At 45.8% G+C, this 15340-nt stretch overlaps 1 long non-coding RNA gene across 1 annotated transcript; it reads left to right on the top strand.

Moving 5' to 3' along the window:
- The first annotated feature begins 6876 nt into the window (after positions 1-6876).
- Positions 6877-9963, top strand: LOC125757676 (uncharacterized). Its single transcript, XR_007415427.1, has 2 exons — positions 6877-6954; positions 9728-9963. It is a non-coding gene; the product is annotated as an uncharacterized LOC125757676 (long non-coding RNA).
- The last annotated feature ends 5377 nt before the right edge of the window (positions 9964-15340 follow it).

The raw sequence follows: 15340 nt of genomic DNA, 5'->3' as shown, positions 1-15340 counted from the left end.
TGTGGCCTGTTGCAGCGTCTTCTCATTCACCTGTCGGACTGGTAGGGCAGATTCATCGATGTGCGATAACCGCAACTGTGCAGAAACTATCGATCATCATTTCTGCCGCTGTACGCAAATTCAAACACATGGCCGGACTCTCAAGTGTGCCTTCAGGAGACCTGATGGTTGGCCTTTTACTGAAGCAAAGATCTTGGGAGTCTGTCCTCATAGCACATCAGCCCAGAAAACCACACGAGCCTTCCTGCAGTACTTCAAGGCAACAAAATTGAGTGACCGCCTGTGATACGCTCCTCTGTGTGTGTGTTGTGAAATGTGTATCTTTCTGTCTATTTTTACTCCCTCATTCTCCTCCCATAAGTAGGGTAGCAAACTGGACGCTAGTCAACCTCCCTGTTTATCGTATATTCCTTCTCTCTCTCTCCTTCTTACAAGAAAAAAGTTCAGCGGAAGATGAAGCGTTGAGGAAACGTTTCATCATGGACAATTGTCTTCGTCAGGGCCCTGACGGAAACTAGTCCCCTTCTCGAGATGTTGGCTGCAGCGACATTCCCTTTTCGACAATTTCTCTTCACTTCATCCTTGCGTCTCATTCAGTAAAGCTAGTTTAGACGACGCTTACATATTGCAGAATGGCTGTGCCGGATCCTAAATTTTGTCATATTGCATTGTTAGTTGTTTGACAACAATTTTGCTAATGATGAATCGTGCAACAAAAAGTGTTCTTGAAGGTTGGATACTATATAGGTTCATTTTAATTACCGTGATATGTTGCGTTCTTCCTCCGCTTCTGAATAATGGTATCTAGTCGCATGCTATATCTCATTTCGTGGTTTTTACGTTTCTATGCTGTACAGGAATCGTTGCTGCTTTACGTAATAAATTATGACAAGACCACTTTTGCCAGTGAATCTACTGAGCTCTCACTCTGTAATAGTAATTACAGAATAAAGTAACTGTAATTACTATAACAAAGAGGTCTTCCTAAAAACGTGCACTTATTGCGTGCGCAAAAACAAAACAGCTAAAAGAAAAGAAATCCTGCATGACGTCTTAAAAACGTTTAGAAAACGTCTTTTCAAAGACAATGCAATGGGATATTTTAATGTGTTTTATAAAATGGGATTTTTTGTGACGTTTTTAAAACGTTTTCTAGACCGCCTTAAAAAGGTTTTCTAGATCGTATTAAAAATGTTTTCTAGATGGTCTTATGAACGTTTTCTAGATCGTCTTAAAAACGTTTTATAGGTGGTCTTAAAAACGGATTCTAGTGGGACATTAAACGAGATATACGACGTTTTCTAGACCTTTAGCTTCTATTCCGTGGCGTTTTCTAAACGTTTTTATCGTCTCGGATAAACGTTTATAAAACGTCAATTATCCGTTTTGTGCCACCTGGGAAGAGCAAGGTCCAAGATGGAGCTAGCTACAAATATCGAGGATTTTAGCGCTCCCGATCACCTTGCGTCAGCGCTTCACCTGTTTCAAACCTTTTTTTTTGTTGATTTTCTTGGACCCTATATTATTGGCATTTTCCTGTATGCGAACAGTCATAACTTTTTCGCTACAAAAAGATTTTTCATTGAAAATAGCACACTTTCATATCACATTAGTACGTGTGTAAAGAACTTTATTAAGCAATATCGTGCCACAAGATTTACTATGTCTGCTTGTTACACAAAGGTGCCCCTAGTGTTAGTGCATAATTTTTTGGTTATTTAATCACTATGCATTTAGTATTCATCTGATCTCATTTGTTTTGGTTCATTACACTGAACAAAGCTCCTTTCATGTCCCTACAAAAATTAGGTTTCTTCTTCAGAGGAATTTGAGTTAGGAATATTCGCGTAAGGCCCATTTTTATTGAAATGTTCAATTATGAAAAATTAACAAAAAATAGGACTTGTTTTATGTAACTCGTCCCGTTAATGGGGATGGCAATCGCCGGGCGGATTTCAAGGGCTGGCGTCTCGACCCTCCGAAAACGCTCCACGAAAGCGCGGACAATTTAGAGTTCGTCCTTTTAGTGCGCCAGCGGACACCGGTTGTGGTCCAAAGAACGAGTCAGAGCGGAGACTCGATAACCCAAACGAAATATATTCTCAGCTAAGGCATACAAATATCACAAACACATGCCCACTCGGCTGGTACCAGTTACAGCTTTACAATATAACTCAGATGGTGTTTACACAACGGGAACTAAACAAACAGATCACACGCTACAAATGCAATCTCATGCATTACAACTATTCAAGAACAGTTAGTCCCGAATGTACAATGGCGTATCCAGTCCACAATTCTTGGACAGTACTTTAATGCTTCTCTTCAGGGCAACACTCACGCCAACTCCAGCGGTGTCTGTCGCTGCTCAACCGTCGACGTAACTTGTCACGGTTCACACGGCGTCGACATCCAATTCTTCCAGATCAATGATCGACTGGCCGCACACCATCACAAACACGTACTCTTTGGTTGACGGGACCACACTCAGCATAACTTCACCATCTCCGGGCCGACTGACTGACTGACTGACTCACTCAACTCACTCACTCACTCACTCACTCACTCACTCACTCACTCACTCACTGATCGTCGTTTGCAGGCTTTTATCCCTCCTCCCCCGGTTTCTAGAAGCGTCGGGAGCGTTCTTTGGCGTGTAGTACAGCCAGGGCTAGGAAAAGGGCGAGAGCTTTCTCGTAGGTTCGAATTTCGAATCGCGGCGGCGTCGATTGGCATTGCATCATGCTTCTCTTCCAGACATTTCCAGGCTTTGCCGGGCGTTTGATCGCCTTGTCTGCGCCTGGCTCGAGTGGGTGAGGAGGATGCGGCGCGTCGGCGTCTTTTGATACTTGTTTTTTCGTCGTCGTTCGCTGTTCTTGGGCGAGCGGCTCGTGCCGTTCTATCTCGCTGCCCTTTGAAAGCGGCCGCGCGCGCGCTTTATTTTACGCGCTCGTTTGTGACACTTTACAAAGCTCACATGTACTGAAAAGGTGTACTTTATAATGTAGACTAATAGTCTCTAGTGGTTATCGTTTTTTAACAATTTCTTTCCGACACTTGGCCTTGTACCTTAAAGATGTATGAGCTGAAAGCAGATAACTGTAGCTGCAACGCAAAGCATACATTAGTTGACTCACTGCATTGAGAACCCCAGGCACGACAACGCTATATTTCTTTCACACCTACTTGCATAAAAAGAGTAGGCAAGCTGCATGTGTCTTTGGCATTATACCACGCTCGTAACGCACAACTAAAGAAATGAAAATTGACTGGTAACCTACTGAGACCAAGGTCAACCTTCACTGATTCACGATGAGGTAGCTCCACGCTTAGGTGCCTCGCGAAACAGTATGCTGTGCCAAGGAGCTTTTTCGAACAGGGTGGTAACCTGTGGCGTGCAGTGTCTCGGGGAACTGCATGGGGCTCTACAACGTGTTTTTTGTGCTTTCCTGACGCCACGTCAACCGAATAATCGCGATTAAATCATTATTTGGCGAATGGGGTAGTTATAATTTCCCCGCAAGAATTACTACTGGTAAAAATAATAGTCTCCAGCGCTGATCAAATCGGTGCTGCAGACCTAGAGCTGACCTGCCTAGGGGGGGCCCGGGCCCCTGCTTAAAAAGGGAAAGGGCGCCGGGCCCCCCTTGGCCCCCTCCTGACTTTAAGACCTGCTTGCGCACTTTCAAGAGGACGTTCCTGGCACACACTGACACCAGTGGCCTTGGGGCGATTCTTCATCCCGACTATGAAGGGAACGAGAAGCCTGTACCAGTTCAGCGAACCAGAGAGTCGGTACCACGCTTCAGAACTTGAGTGCCTCGCGCTAGTCTGGGCCATTGGAATGTTCCGTCCCTACGTGTACGGCAAGCATTTTACTGTTGTTACTGACAACGTTGCTCCAAACAAGAAAGACCTAAACGCGAAATTGGCCTCGTGGGCCCTGAAACTTCAAGACTACAGTTTTACGGTCGTTCATCGCAGCGGTTCATGTCACCAAGACGTAGGCTACCTTCACGCAGCCCTGACGTCGGCATTCGCAGTGCTGGACCTTCGAACTGCACAATCAAATTATCTCGAAATCTGCGATGCTGTCCGGCGCCTCTCTGGCGATACTAATACAGCTAGGCGCCGCTTCGAGCGACTCTCGTCGGCGTATACTGTCCAAGATGGCGTCCTTTATCATCGACGCAGGGGAAGTGAATCGTATGTACCTGTGGCCATGCGACCGTCAATACTTTTCATGTGCCACGACGGCCCGTCTGCTGGCCACTTGAGTCAGCAGAAGACCTTGGCTCGCATTAAGGTAAAGTTTTGGTGGTCTGGCTTGCACGCCGATGTCTACTTGTACGGGTCATCCTGCACCGTTTGTCAAGCTCGCAAAGTAGTCACAAACCCACATCCTGTGCCCTTACATGCAATCGCGCCACCCAACGAATCGTTCGATGTGGTGGGCATTGATCCCCCGTTTCCTCGCAGCAACCATGGCAGCAACGAACTGCGTGGGGAGAAGTACTAGCCATTCTGCAGCCACCCATGTAGTGTCGTTTATTAAGGAGTCCCTCGCCGAAGTTGTTGATTACTGACCGTGGCACGTCGGGTCTTTAAAAAATTCCTGCGTGTAATACGCCACGCCACAGCCTCCCCACAACATCCACTGACAGATTGACTTGTAGAGTGCACCAACCGCACCATAGAGGACGTCATTTCTTCCTAAGTCACACACGACGACTGGGATAACTACGTCGCTCCTGCGGTCTTCGCTCTAAATACGTCCCAACAGGAAGTCACTCGCGAAACACCATTCCAATTGCACTTCAGGCGGACGCCAAGGTTACCGCAGGAACATCTTCTTGGTTTAGACATGCCTCTGCAGTGAGACACCTCAACACTGGACTCCAGCGAGACCCTGCGACAGGCTCGCCTCCGAACTTGGCTAGCCATACTGCATCACCAAGCGCAGTACAAGTCTTCTTAGCAAAATCCTGCCAGCCCTTTCCAACCGGGCGATTGAGTAACGGTTCGGCGGGCACTGCGTTTACCTCGGTGCAGCGCGAAAATTCTACCCTGCTTTTCTGGCCCTTTCCATGTGGTGGAGGCTTGCGGTCCTGTGACATATTCTTGAACTTACTTGGTGACAGCAGTCGCAAACGTAATTTTCCGACTCATGCGAGCCATACGAAACTTTACGTCCCTCGTGAAACGTGCACCGAGATTCTGCCGTGCCCTTGCGCGAACTAGAAGGGAGGGGGGACGCCGAGTGTAGCGATGGCAAGAAACGCCGCAGATTAGAGAAGATTGGGATGCCAGGGGAGAAGAGGATGAAGAGAGACTGTTCTTAGATGGCGACGGTTTGAGCGATGGCAAATTACAGTGCTGACGATCCGTGTGTGGTTCGATTGTCGCGTTACATTATATCGTGCATTGTCTGCAAATAATAACAATATCACGCTGTTTCTGCAATATTTTCCACTTTAAGGACTACCGAACCGAAAATTTGCCCTGTCGTTTAGCACGGGAAGAAACGCTGGAGTCATATGCTGCGCTTTTTGCAGGTTCTTGGGTGTAGCGCCGCGTACGCATTGGTAAGAAAGAAGATGACAGGAAAGAGGCGAACTCGAAACTGAGCTTTATTTTGCGTCGATTGCAGATATAAAGCCAGGAAAAGCACCACGTGTTACCGATAACACTGCCACATAATAAAACCAGATAAAACCAGATAAAATTGGCTACCGCACTAATCGTCCAGATAGTCTATTTCACATGAAAATAGGTCAAGAGACGGCTTGCTGATGCATCTGCTCACCAACTTGTTGATGACATACGCTTCACATAACTCACGCTCTTGTTTTCTTCTATATCTTTTAAGTACTCGCGTCTTCTCCAGCTCGGGTGCGCAGTGGGCTGACACGCACTGTTTGATGCAATGAAGTGCCAAGTTACCTCCCGTGCCACTCTTTAAGGTGCCCTTATGTTCCCTTAGACGTTCGTTGAGGCACCGCCCCGTTTGACCGACGTACACCAGTCCGCACGTCAGGGGGATCTCGTACACGACGTTCCAAACACAGAGAATGGTACGACACGGTACACGCACAAAAAAAGCAGTTAGTCAGAGGAGGCACCCGGATTCGAGCCCCTCGCCCTGCAGTCGAATCTCTGCCCAGGCGACAATGCAGTAAACATAAAGAGTGGTCAATGGCCGCCTTCCGCGGCCCAGGCACGTAGGGTTCATGCCGCCTGATAGGTGGCGCAACCACAAAATCTGAACTAGAAACAATCCATCACTGTGCTGCTATTAAATAACTTATGCGTTAAAAGCAATCTTTTAAAATGCTTAATTAGTGGAATAGTTCTTCGTACTTTAAAACGGCGGTTGCCATGACTACGGCGCATCCGCATGCATCATTGTTAGGCCTGACCATACCTGGATCACCTGCACCCATAGAGTTTCCTAAAATTAACTAGAGGGGAACTCTGGCGCTGCGATCGTTCAGCTACCATGGGAATGATGGGTAGTACACAAATTTGCCTAGTCTTCGTGCTTGCGGCTTCAAACGTACTTGTGGCTTTGTTTATTGCTGTGTTTTGGCGTTCGTTTCGGATAAAAGAATAGACCGTTGTGAACTTCGTGACCAGGTTTGATTTGGTGAGCCTAAAGAAGTTAAAGTGGCGAAGTGAAACTGCTGACTTTTGCTGAACTTTGTTTTTCGACAAAGCGGATGCAGCCGACGCGGAGCCAAACAGAGCCGAAAGTACGAAGTTTAGACAAATTTGTGTACTACCCATCATTCCCATGCTGGCTGAAGCGTCATGCGTTGCAGCTCCCATAGACACTAGCGCCAGAGTTCCCTCTAGTAAGTATTGTAGGAAACTCTATGCCTGCACCACCGCGACGCCATTCTCCTCACTCTCCAGCTTCAGCGGTGCCCACGTTTACGCATTTGTGAAGAAAAGGTAAGCAAAGCGAATTGTTTATATTGCATTATGCTTGTACAGCTTCTCCCTAGGCCACAGATACGGGATGAAAAGCGTATTTTCAAACGCAGTGCTATGCAGTTGAGGGCGTTGAGCACAAGCGTTTCAGAGCGTACGGCCGCGTCCCTGTCATACACCGAGCAATCCAAACAATCGACACCTTTCAAACCAAGAAATCAGGTTTTATTGTGGAATAACACGTAAAGCACGCCGAAAACAAGTTTTTCGGTTAGAAATACTCGTTATAGCCGCCACCTGCTAACCACAAATAAACATGCTACAATAACTTGGACGCGTCTCCGATGAAGCCATGCCAAATTACTAGCGCTAACATGGTATTGTACTAGAAATTAGCCAGCGCTTTTTAGTAGAGGAGATAAGCTCGCCTTCAAATCATCACTGCTGCCCAACCTTCTCTCATGAGCCTTTTGTGCACACTGGCTGCGCATACTTACCCAGGCGTGTGTGTAAACAAGCAGGGGAACATGAATGGCATTCCACCTACTGAAAACGATGTCACCCTTGGCTAGCGCGCTTGCGTTCTCCGTCGTGAAATCCACCGGGATTCGACACGGCATTCTGTCTCTAAATCACAATGTTATCTTTTGTGAAATTGGTGAAGTGTACATTCATATATACTGAACATAACCATCGCTTTCGGAATTGCAACTCAATGAAAATTCTTAGTTCACGACGGTTACATGCAATGGTTCCGTGCAGGGGCATCCGGCCAGGGAATAAAATGAACTCACAGAAATGTTATCAGACAAATTATTACATTCGCAACAGTTTGCCGATCATGGTGAGTACCCAATTGCTTCGTACGCCTACAATAATCCCAAAGAAAACCGAATAGTCCTACCATTATCTTCACACGCATAACCTCATACACCATGGTGTTCACAAAGCTTACAAGCGGGAATAAAGCTAGTTGAACGTCATAATAAAGAACACTCAATCAGACCACCATTCAGTAGAGCAATTACCCCGACGCGACTTGTTTAGACCGTGCAAGAAAGCACAAAGCTGGGAAAACTAACAAAACCTGATTGAATGCAAGATGAATGCAGAATGGAAGTGGCCAACCAGAATAAACGAGCAGTTTTGAGATACTCTACTAATAAGAGTAGAGCTAACAATGCCGTGATAACCCCCCGCCCTTCCCCAACATACACAACGCTAAATTGCATCCTTCAAATTTTCCTGGATCTTGCGTAGACGCAAGTAACGGTCACGCCTTCCGGAGAGCAAATATTAGACAACCACAGCGCCAGGTCTACTTTATCACACGACATGCATTATATACTGCTGGGGAGAACGGGGCATTAGTGAACATAGAAAATTTCAATCACTAAAATATAGGTAAAGCACGCAGCTAGCATGGGAGCGGTGAAATACGATGTGCCCCGAACATTTTCCCGCCATAACGACCGCGTAAGTAGGGGCAAAAAGAGAAAGAAAACACGCACCGTGATCAAAAAGTCGATCGAATTTCGCCACCCCTCCCCCTTTGTTTTTTTCACCAAGACGCAAGTCTGAATCAGCCGCAGTGGGTGAGTTCAAGTTGGAATACTCACAAGTTGGCTTCTGCGCTTGAATAATCAACGGCGCAACACACCCATTGAAATCACAGAAGACATCTAATATCCCGAGTTCCGCATCCGTCTTCTTTGATTTACTCCACAGAGAGCCGATATGATTTCAAAGCACGGCCCATAATTCTCTTTAAAATAACCACTGCAGGCACCTCCATGTGCGGCCAAAACAAACGAAGGCAGGAACCGAACGTTCAACATGAACGACGCTGCAGCTGCTTGCATACACTTGCAATACACCTTGCACACAGGAAAAGTGGACGCGGGCATTGCAACAATTCACAGCGCATTTCACACTGTTCTCTCTTGGAAGCAGCACAGAGAAGCGGGCGGTACGCTTCTCAGAAGTAGCCACCGTGTTAGTCGTTTTCTTTTCGCCGGCCCGCGACCACACGAGACACAAAAGACAATGCCGCGCACCACGCTTACTAACAGCTCACACAACCACACAACAGGGCCGGGCTTGCCGCCACTCGGCCGACTTCAAACCCGGCAGTTCCCAACGGTCACGACGTATGTTGTCATTGGCCGCAGCAGCGCGTGCGACTTCGTGGCGTGACACGTAACAGCCAATAGAGTGGCATCGTGACCTCCTCCTCTTATTTCCTTCTCTGTGCTGCGTAGGCAAACAAATAGACTGAGGGGAGAGGGGCTTCTAAAACCTCTAAATATTTGAAAGTGGCGATACTCTCCTGTTATCCTCGGGAATACAAACCGAGTCCGTGCTCATTCTCGCTCTCTCCTCGATTCTATTTCCGCATTGGCTGCGTGCGCTGCGCACGGCAGGCTTTTTTTTTTTTTTTGGCTTCCGCGGACGGGCGACAGCGTTCTTTGATGGCCCGCAATTTTTTTGGTTCTTTTGGGTCATATGTGCGTCCTAGTGGTCAACACTTTTTGCGCAAAATTTTCTCAGACAACGGACGAAACAGACACGGACGGGCGCAACTGAGAAAATTTTGCGCAAAAAGTGTACCAACTAGCTCGAACCCACACCTTGTTAAGTCCTAGTGGTGTTAAAAAATTAGAAAAATGGTGAGAAGAGCACCCAGAACGCTGAACGTAATGTTTCTAAGCAGATTGGTTCCGTCTAAAAGCCGTACGAAAGGAGCATATTTATGTAAATTAACTGAGTCACACGTACCATCAAAATGCCGCAGGCTCACCTCCACTGAAGCTGGCCGTGGCATCGTGATACAACTCCACTGGGCTCCACCGTTGAATGGGAACAAGCGACGTCAACTTTCTCCGAACGTGCATCATGAAACCCCTACCGAGAAACATGCACGCCGAATTTCACGTCAACCGCCGGAAACTTCGAGTCAAGAACCTACAGCGCAGCTATGACCAAGCAGCAGGAGTCTATTATTTGGACGACGACGCCTACACCGTTAAACATTACTCTGCCCTAGCTGTCTTGGAAAATCAAGGCGGCATTGTTTTTTAAGAATAATACTCATAGAGTTTCTGTTGTTGGTGTTGATTTCTTTCCTGCTTGTTTGATTGTCCCCGTTGATTGTTACGTCAAGAGTCTATTCATTATGATAAATTTTGCAAAATCGTCATTTATGTTTACTCATATGTTGAAATGTTCGTGTTCACAATGAATCCTACGTCGCACAGTTGATCTACACAATCGTTGCTTCTGTTTTCCGTCACCTGGTTCAGTTAAATGCTAGCGGATACTGCGCACTTTATTACAGCATGCACAATTCGAGAGTGCTGTATTATTTTGTACACTCAATGGTATTTTTCAATAAACTTTCAATGAATATGTACCGTTAGGTATGAATTCCTGAAAGTCCCTATAGCATTAGTTCGAAAACATCTGTTTAGCTGATCCGAACTATTTTTATGTACTCTCTTAATAAACACGGTGCTTACATAAAATGTGCCTCTTTTTATTTATTTTTTTATGGGAAGAACTGTCAAAGGCCTGTTTGCGATGGGCATGCCTGCAGCCTATATCGCCTCCAAAAAACTGCTAACTCTCACGATTGAAAAAGAAGAAAACACCCGAAATTTGCGCAAAAAACATTGAAACCGAAACTGAAACCATCGTGGCACGACGGCACGGCCGGAAGAGGAACATTGTGCACAGTTCATGCCGGCCGCTACGAGCGCTAGCAGTCATGTGGGCCGCATGGCTCAATGGGAATGTCCGCTCTTTACGTTTAATATGTTACTCTATGACAATGCGGCGGCCAGCGCTGCAGCTCTCGTCTGCGAGCCCATGTGTCACAAAGGAATAAGGAGGGAGGGAACAGCGTCGCAGCGCCTCATTTGACTCGCAGGCGTATCAGGCTGCTTCTGCTGCGAAATCTCCACCAATCCAGAAAGTCGATTCGCACGATTCGGTCTCAGGTATACAAAACCTTATATTGTTAGTGACATAGAGATTGACAAACGAAACGACGTAAGCCGTCAGTATTTCATTGGATGCGAAGCATACATGGCTTTTGTTTGTTTGTTTAGAGAACTCAGATTTTTTATAAAACTCCTGTGACAGTCGCGCTCCTGTCGTTTTCGCACACGAACTACACTCGAGGCTGGAAGACTTTACCTCAACCAATATGGCATTGAAGCTTCTAATTACATGCTTTTCTTACATTTTTATTATTGACTTTAGGGTCTGTGGATACGTGGGAAGGTTGTAGGGCATCGCAATTTATGGCATACTCATTTTTTAGAAAGTACAAAAGTTGCACGTAATTTGAGATATTCATAATCAATTTTAACGCCCGATAACTAAACTGACCGCACCTGGTGCGCAGGAATCGTACGCCAGACCGGAGCTTCCAATGATAAGGAAGTGACGGAATTCGAGTGAAGGCGCGTCACGACAGCGGCCGGTCATGTCACTTGCAGCAGAGCTTACCTTCGCGTGCACTGTTTGGTGGCGATCTGCTCCATGCGTAAGAAAACCATAATATTCCCATTTCTTGCTCTGCACAGCATAAAACTCAAGGGCAGCCACTGCGGTGCGCCTGTTTGCAGACAGGCGAGTTTTTTGCGCCTGTTCATAGTTTACGAAACAGCTCTACATATGGCACACAAAGACTACAGAAGTGTTGAAAGGCGGGCAAGTTGGTATAGGTTCATACTGAAATATTGGCAGCGCAAACTAACGGGACACAGAAGGGGAACACAAACAGGCGCAGTTTGCGCCTGTTTGTGTTCCCCTTCTGTGTCCCGTTAGTTTGCGCTGCCAATATTTCAGTATGAACACAAAGACTATGCGGTCACTTCCCCTTTTTCATGGCCTGATGCTGCTCAGACGCGCCTAAATGCAAATTAAGGCCTCTGTATTTAGATTTAGGTGCACGTTAAAGAACCCCAGGTGGCCGAAATTTCGGGAGCCCTCCACTACTGCGTCTGTCATTATCACATCCTGGTTTTGGGACATTAAACCCCAACAATTATTATTATTATTATTATTATTATTATTATTATTATTATTATTATTATTATTATTATTATTATTATTATTATTATTACTGATATTTCCGCATCTTCCACCGAACAAGGAGGGGTTTCTCCTGCGATCATATCCGTAGCGTAACTGCTACATAACCATACTACCATTTCTCACGCCATCACCACGCCGCGCACGCCTACCATCTATTCAATTTTTTAGAGGCATTATTGGGAGAAAAGAAGCATATCAGGAACTGCGATTGAGGCGTACGAGAACATATATCTCAGCCATTAAGCATACTGCTTCCACTATCTCCTGATCGACGATGCCCATCTTCACCAACAACGGGCGCCATGCGGCGTCCGCCCTCATCTCGTTCAACTTATATTAAAACGAGATCTTTACGTTTTATATCTCCCCAGTTAGATTCGTCGACTGTACGTCAGTGCAAGCTGTGAATCGAGACGCGAAGTCGCGAGCTTACCTGGAGAGGGCTGTCGTTTGCCTCGGACACTACATTTCAGGGCCACCAAGAACACAGTACCTTAATTATTTGGTGCGCGTGAATGATAACAGTTATTTATAACTTACCTTTTTATATTTAATAAGCGTAACGCCTAAGTGAAGATTATAGCCCAAGAAAATACACGGACAAAGAAAGGCGTGACACACACGCGTGTGTCCGTGTTTTTTTCGCGCGCTATAATCTTCAGTATGACACGCCCAAAACACCACGTTAGTATAATCTAACATTTACCTCCTTTCGACCTAGTCAGGCTTGCTTAGCCCCTGAACAGTTTTGTAATTGGCTTTTTGCAATGGTCTCTTAACAGTTTATTTTTCGATTGGCACCTCACGGTGGTTCGGGCTACCACTACGTTATTTTCTCTCTGGGCGACAAATACAGCAGAGCATTGGCAAAGAGAGACATTCTGTCCGGGCACTTGCGATGGACCGCTGCTCGATGCGGCAAATGTCAATTTTCCAATAAATTGGACAGTTCACTGCGAGAAGGGTAACTTGTTATGACTGTATGCTCCATTGAGCCATGAGCCACGATAATGCGGAAATAATTAAATATCCCCCTATGTCGAACATTACTGCGCGGTAAGAGTGCGTCGCCAACTTAAATAACGATCGACTGGTGCGAGCATATGCACATAACATTTTTTAAAAATAATTTATCTTCAAAACTGTGAGGGGTACGAAAGCCTGTTGTCGCACAAAGAGCCCAGCTGTACCCTGCGCAGAAAGACGGCGCACAACCAGACATTGAGCTTGTAAAATGTCCATTTCTTTCTTTTTTTTGGCACTACTGACAAAAACAATCAACTGCGCACAAGCATAGTCATATGTAGGACTGACCTCACGCCGGCCATCAATTTCCTCACATGCGCATGTGCTTCCATAATACGAAAGTGCCTTTTGATTCGTCTCCTGCATATTTCTGAGGGCAGATATTGTGAGGAATTTACGCTTCGCGAGAGTTTCGCATAAATGATTTAATAAGAGCCCGAATTATTCGAAGAAAGTCTGAATCATCGACAGAGTTCCTCACTGGCGTACAGCGCTACATGCACTTTGACGCAGAATTTTACAGTATGTGCAGAAAAAAGTTAGTGGTGGATTGATTCAGTGCTGCCAGATGATCTAACCGCAAAGCGTCAAACGGCTGGAGGGAATATTGCCCCGAAAATCACTGAAATTCGATCATATAACGAAAAGAAAACTGACCTATAAAATTCCAGCTATATACGGATGTCAAAATTTCCATCATGCTGACAAGACTTGCCAAATTGGAACACAGACCTGAGAATTATCTAAGTTCTCTCGAGTGCGCAGCCCTGGTGATATATAAAAGCCAGTTTACGTGCCCATCTCGGGATGCCATTTTTCGTGCGGTCTTTAAGTATCACCAGCAGTATACCTAATTATTTACATTTTCTCGATTTATTTGTTTGTATTTGCCGACATCTGTTTCCTGAGCGGCTTCTACAAAAACTACAAACTAGGGAAATGATTAAGCATGTGCGTGGACCCTTTCGTGGTCAACGCACATGGCAAACATATGTGCCAATGCTTCGAGATCACCAGGGCAGATGCGCCGCAAGTTACATGAATTTGCTCACAGTGTTCGCAAAATAGCTTACTTAATATTCGTTCGACCTCAGCTTCAATACGCCGCACCTGTCTTGTCCCCCTTTCAACAGTACGATCGAAAAACTGTATAAGCTGTTCAAAATACGGCGGTAACGCCTGATTTTACGTCGTTACGAGTATCACAAAAGAAAAACACCAATTAAACTCGACCCTTGCATGATCGCCGGTGCTACTATTGTTTCATAAGTACATCTATAACACAGCGCCGCCTGTTCTGCAGCTCTTCAACATAGAGCAGCTACAGGGGCTAGTTGGTGTGCATCTTGGAGGTTCGCGCTTTTTTTATCGTACGAGGACGGACTGAGTACACACACAGAGCGCAGACTAACAACTGTTTTATTTCAAGGCATTTTCCTCACATATATACCCAAGTGAAAGCATCGCAAAAACCCGAAGCAAGATAAAATATTCAAATGGGCATGCGCATGACATATGAGTTAGTTTGTTGCTATGAAGTGGATTTCTTTTGAAGAAAGATTAATGGATGGTGCGCTGATACATTCGTCGGCATGTGCCTGTGTCATCATGTAAGATTCGGTTATAACTCGTTCCATTTTATCGTGTACCTGCGACAAGATTGTGGTTTTCTCGAAAAGCGGCTCACATTTACACTGCGAAACATGTGTTGCTAGATTTCCCGGATGCGTGATTAGTTGACAGTTATTTCGATGTTCTCTTCATCTTGTATTTAAACACCTTTCCGTCTGTCCACCTTTCCGTCTGGAATTCTAGCAACACATGTTTCGCAGTGTAAATGTGAGCCGCTTTTCGAGAAAACCACAATCTTGTCGCAGGTACACGATAAAATGGAACGAGTTATAACCGAATCTTACATGATGACACAGGCACATGCCGACGAATGTATCAGCGCACTGTCACAAAAGTCGCATATGATTGACATTGCCTGCGCATAATGTCCTAACGTACGCCATGAAAAGGGTTTTTTTTGTCACTTACGCCCAAGGCGAAAGGGCTCTAATTCTTCGCTAAGAATGGTGTGCCGTAAGCGTACGCGCACCGCTTAGTGTGTGTTAGCGTGGGCCGTAAGACGAGCATCCGAGCTGCTCCTGATCATGTGTCTTTGTTTTGTCTATTTTTATTTTGTCTATTTTTGTTTTGACTGCTTGCCGTGAAGGCCACTGCCAGCAGAGCATGAGCCGTAAGGCGAACATCTGAGCTACGTGACGTGATTTTG

This window comes from Rhipicephalus sanguineus, chromosome 1, assembly GCF_013339695.2.
Source record: "Rhipicephalus sanguineus isolate Rsan-2018 chromosome 1, BIME_Rsan_1.4, whole genome shotgun sequence".
Classification (NCBI taxonomy): domain Eukaryota; kingdom Metazoa; phylum Arthropoda; class Arachnida; order Ixodida; family Ixodidae; genus Rhipicephalus; species Rhipicephalus sanguineus.
The sequence above is the reverse complement of the archived record's forward strand: the minus strand, read 5'-3'. Positions and strand labels throughout refer to the sequence as shown.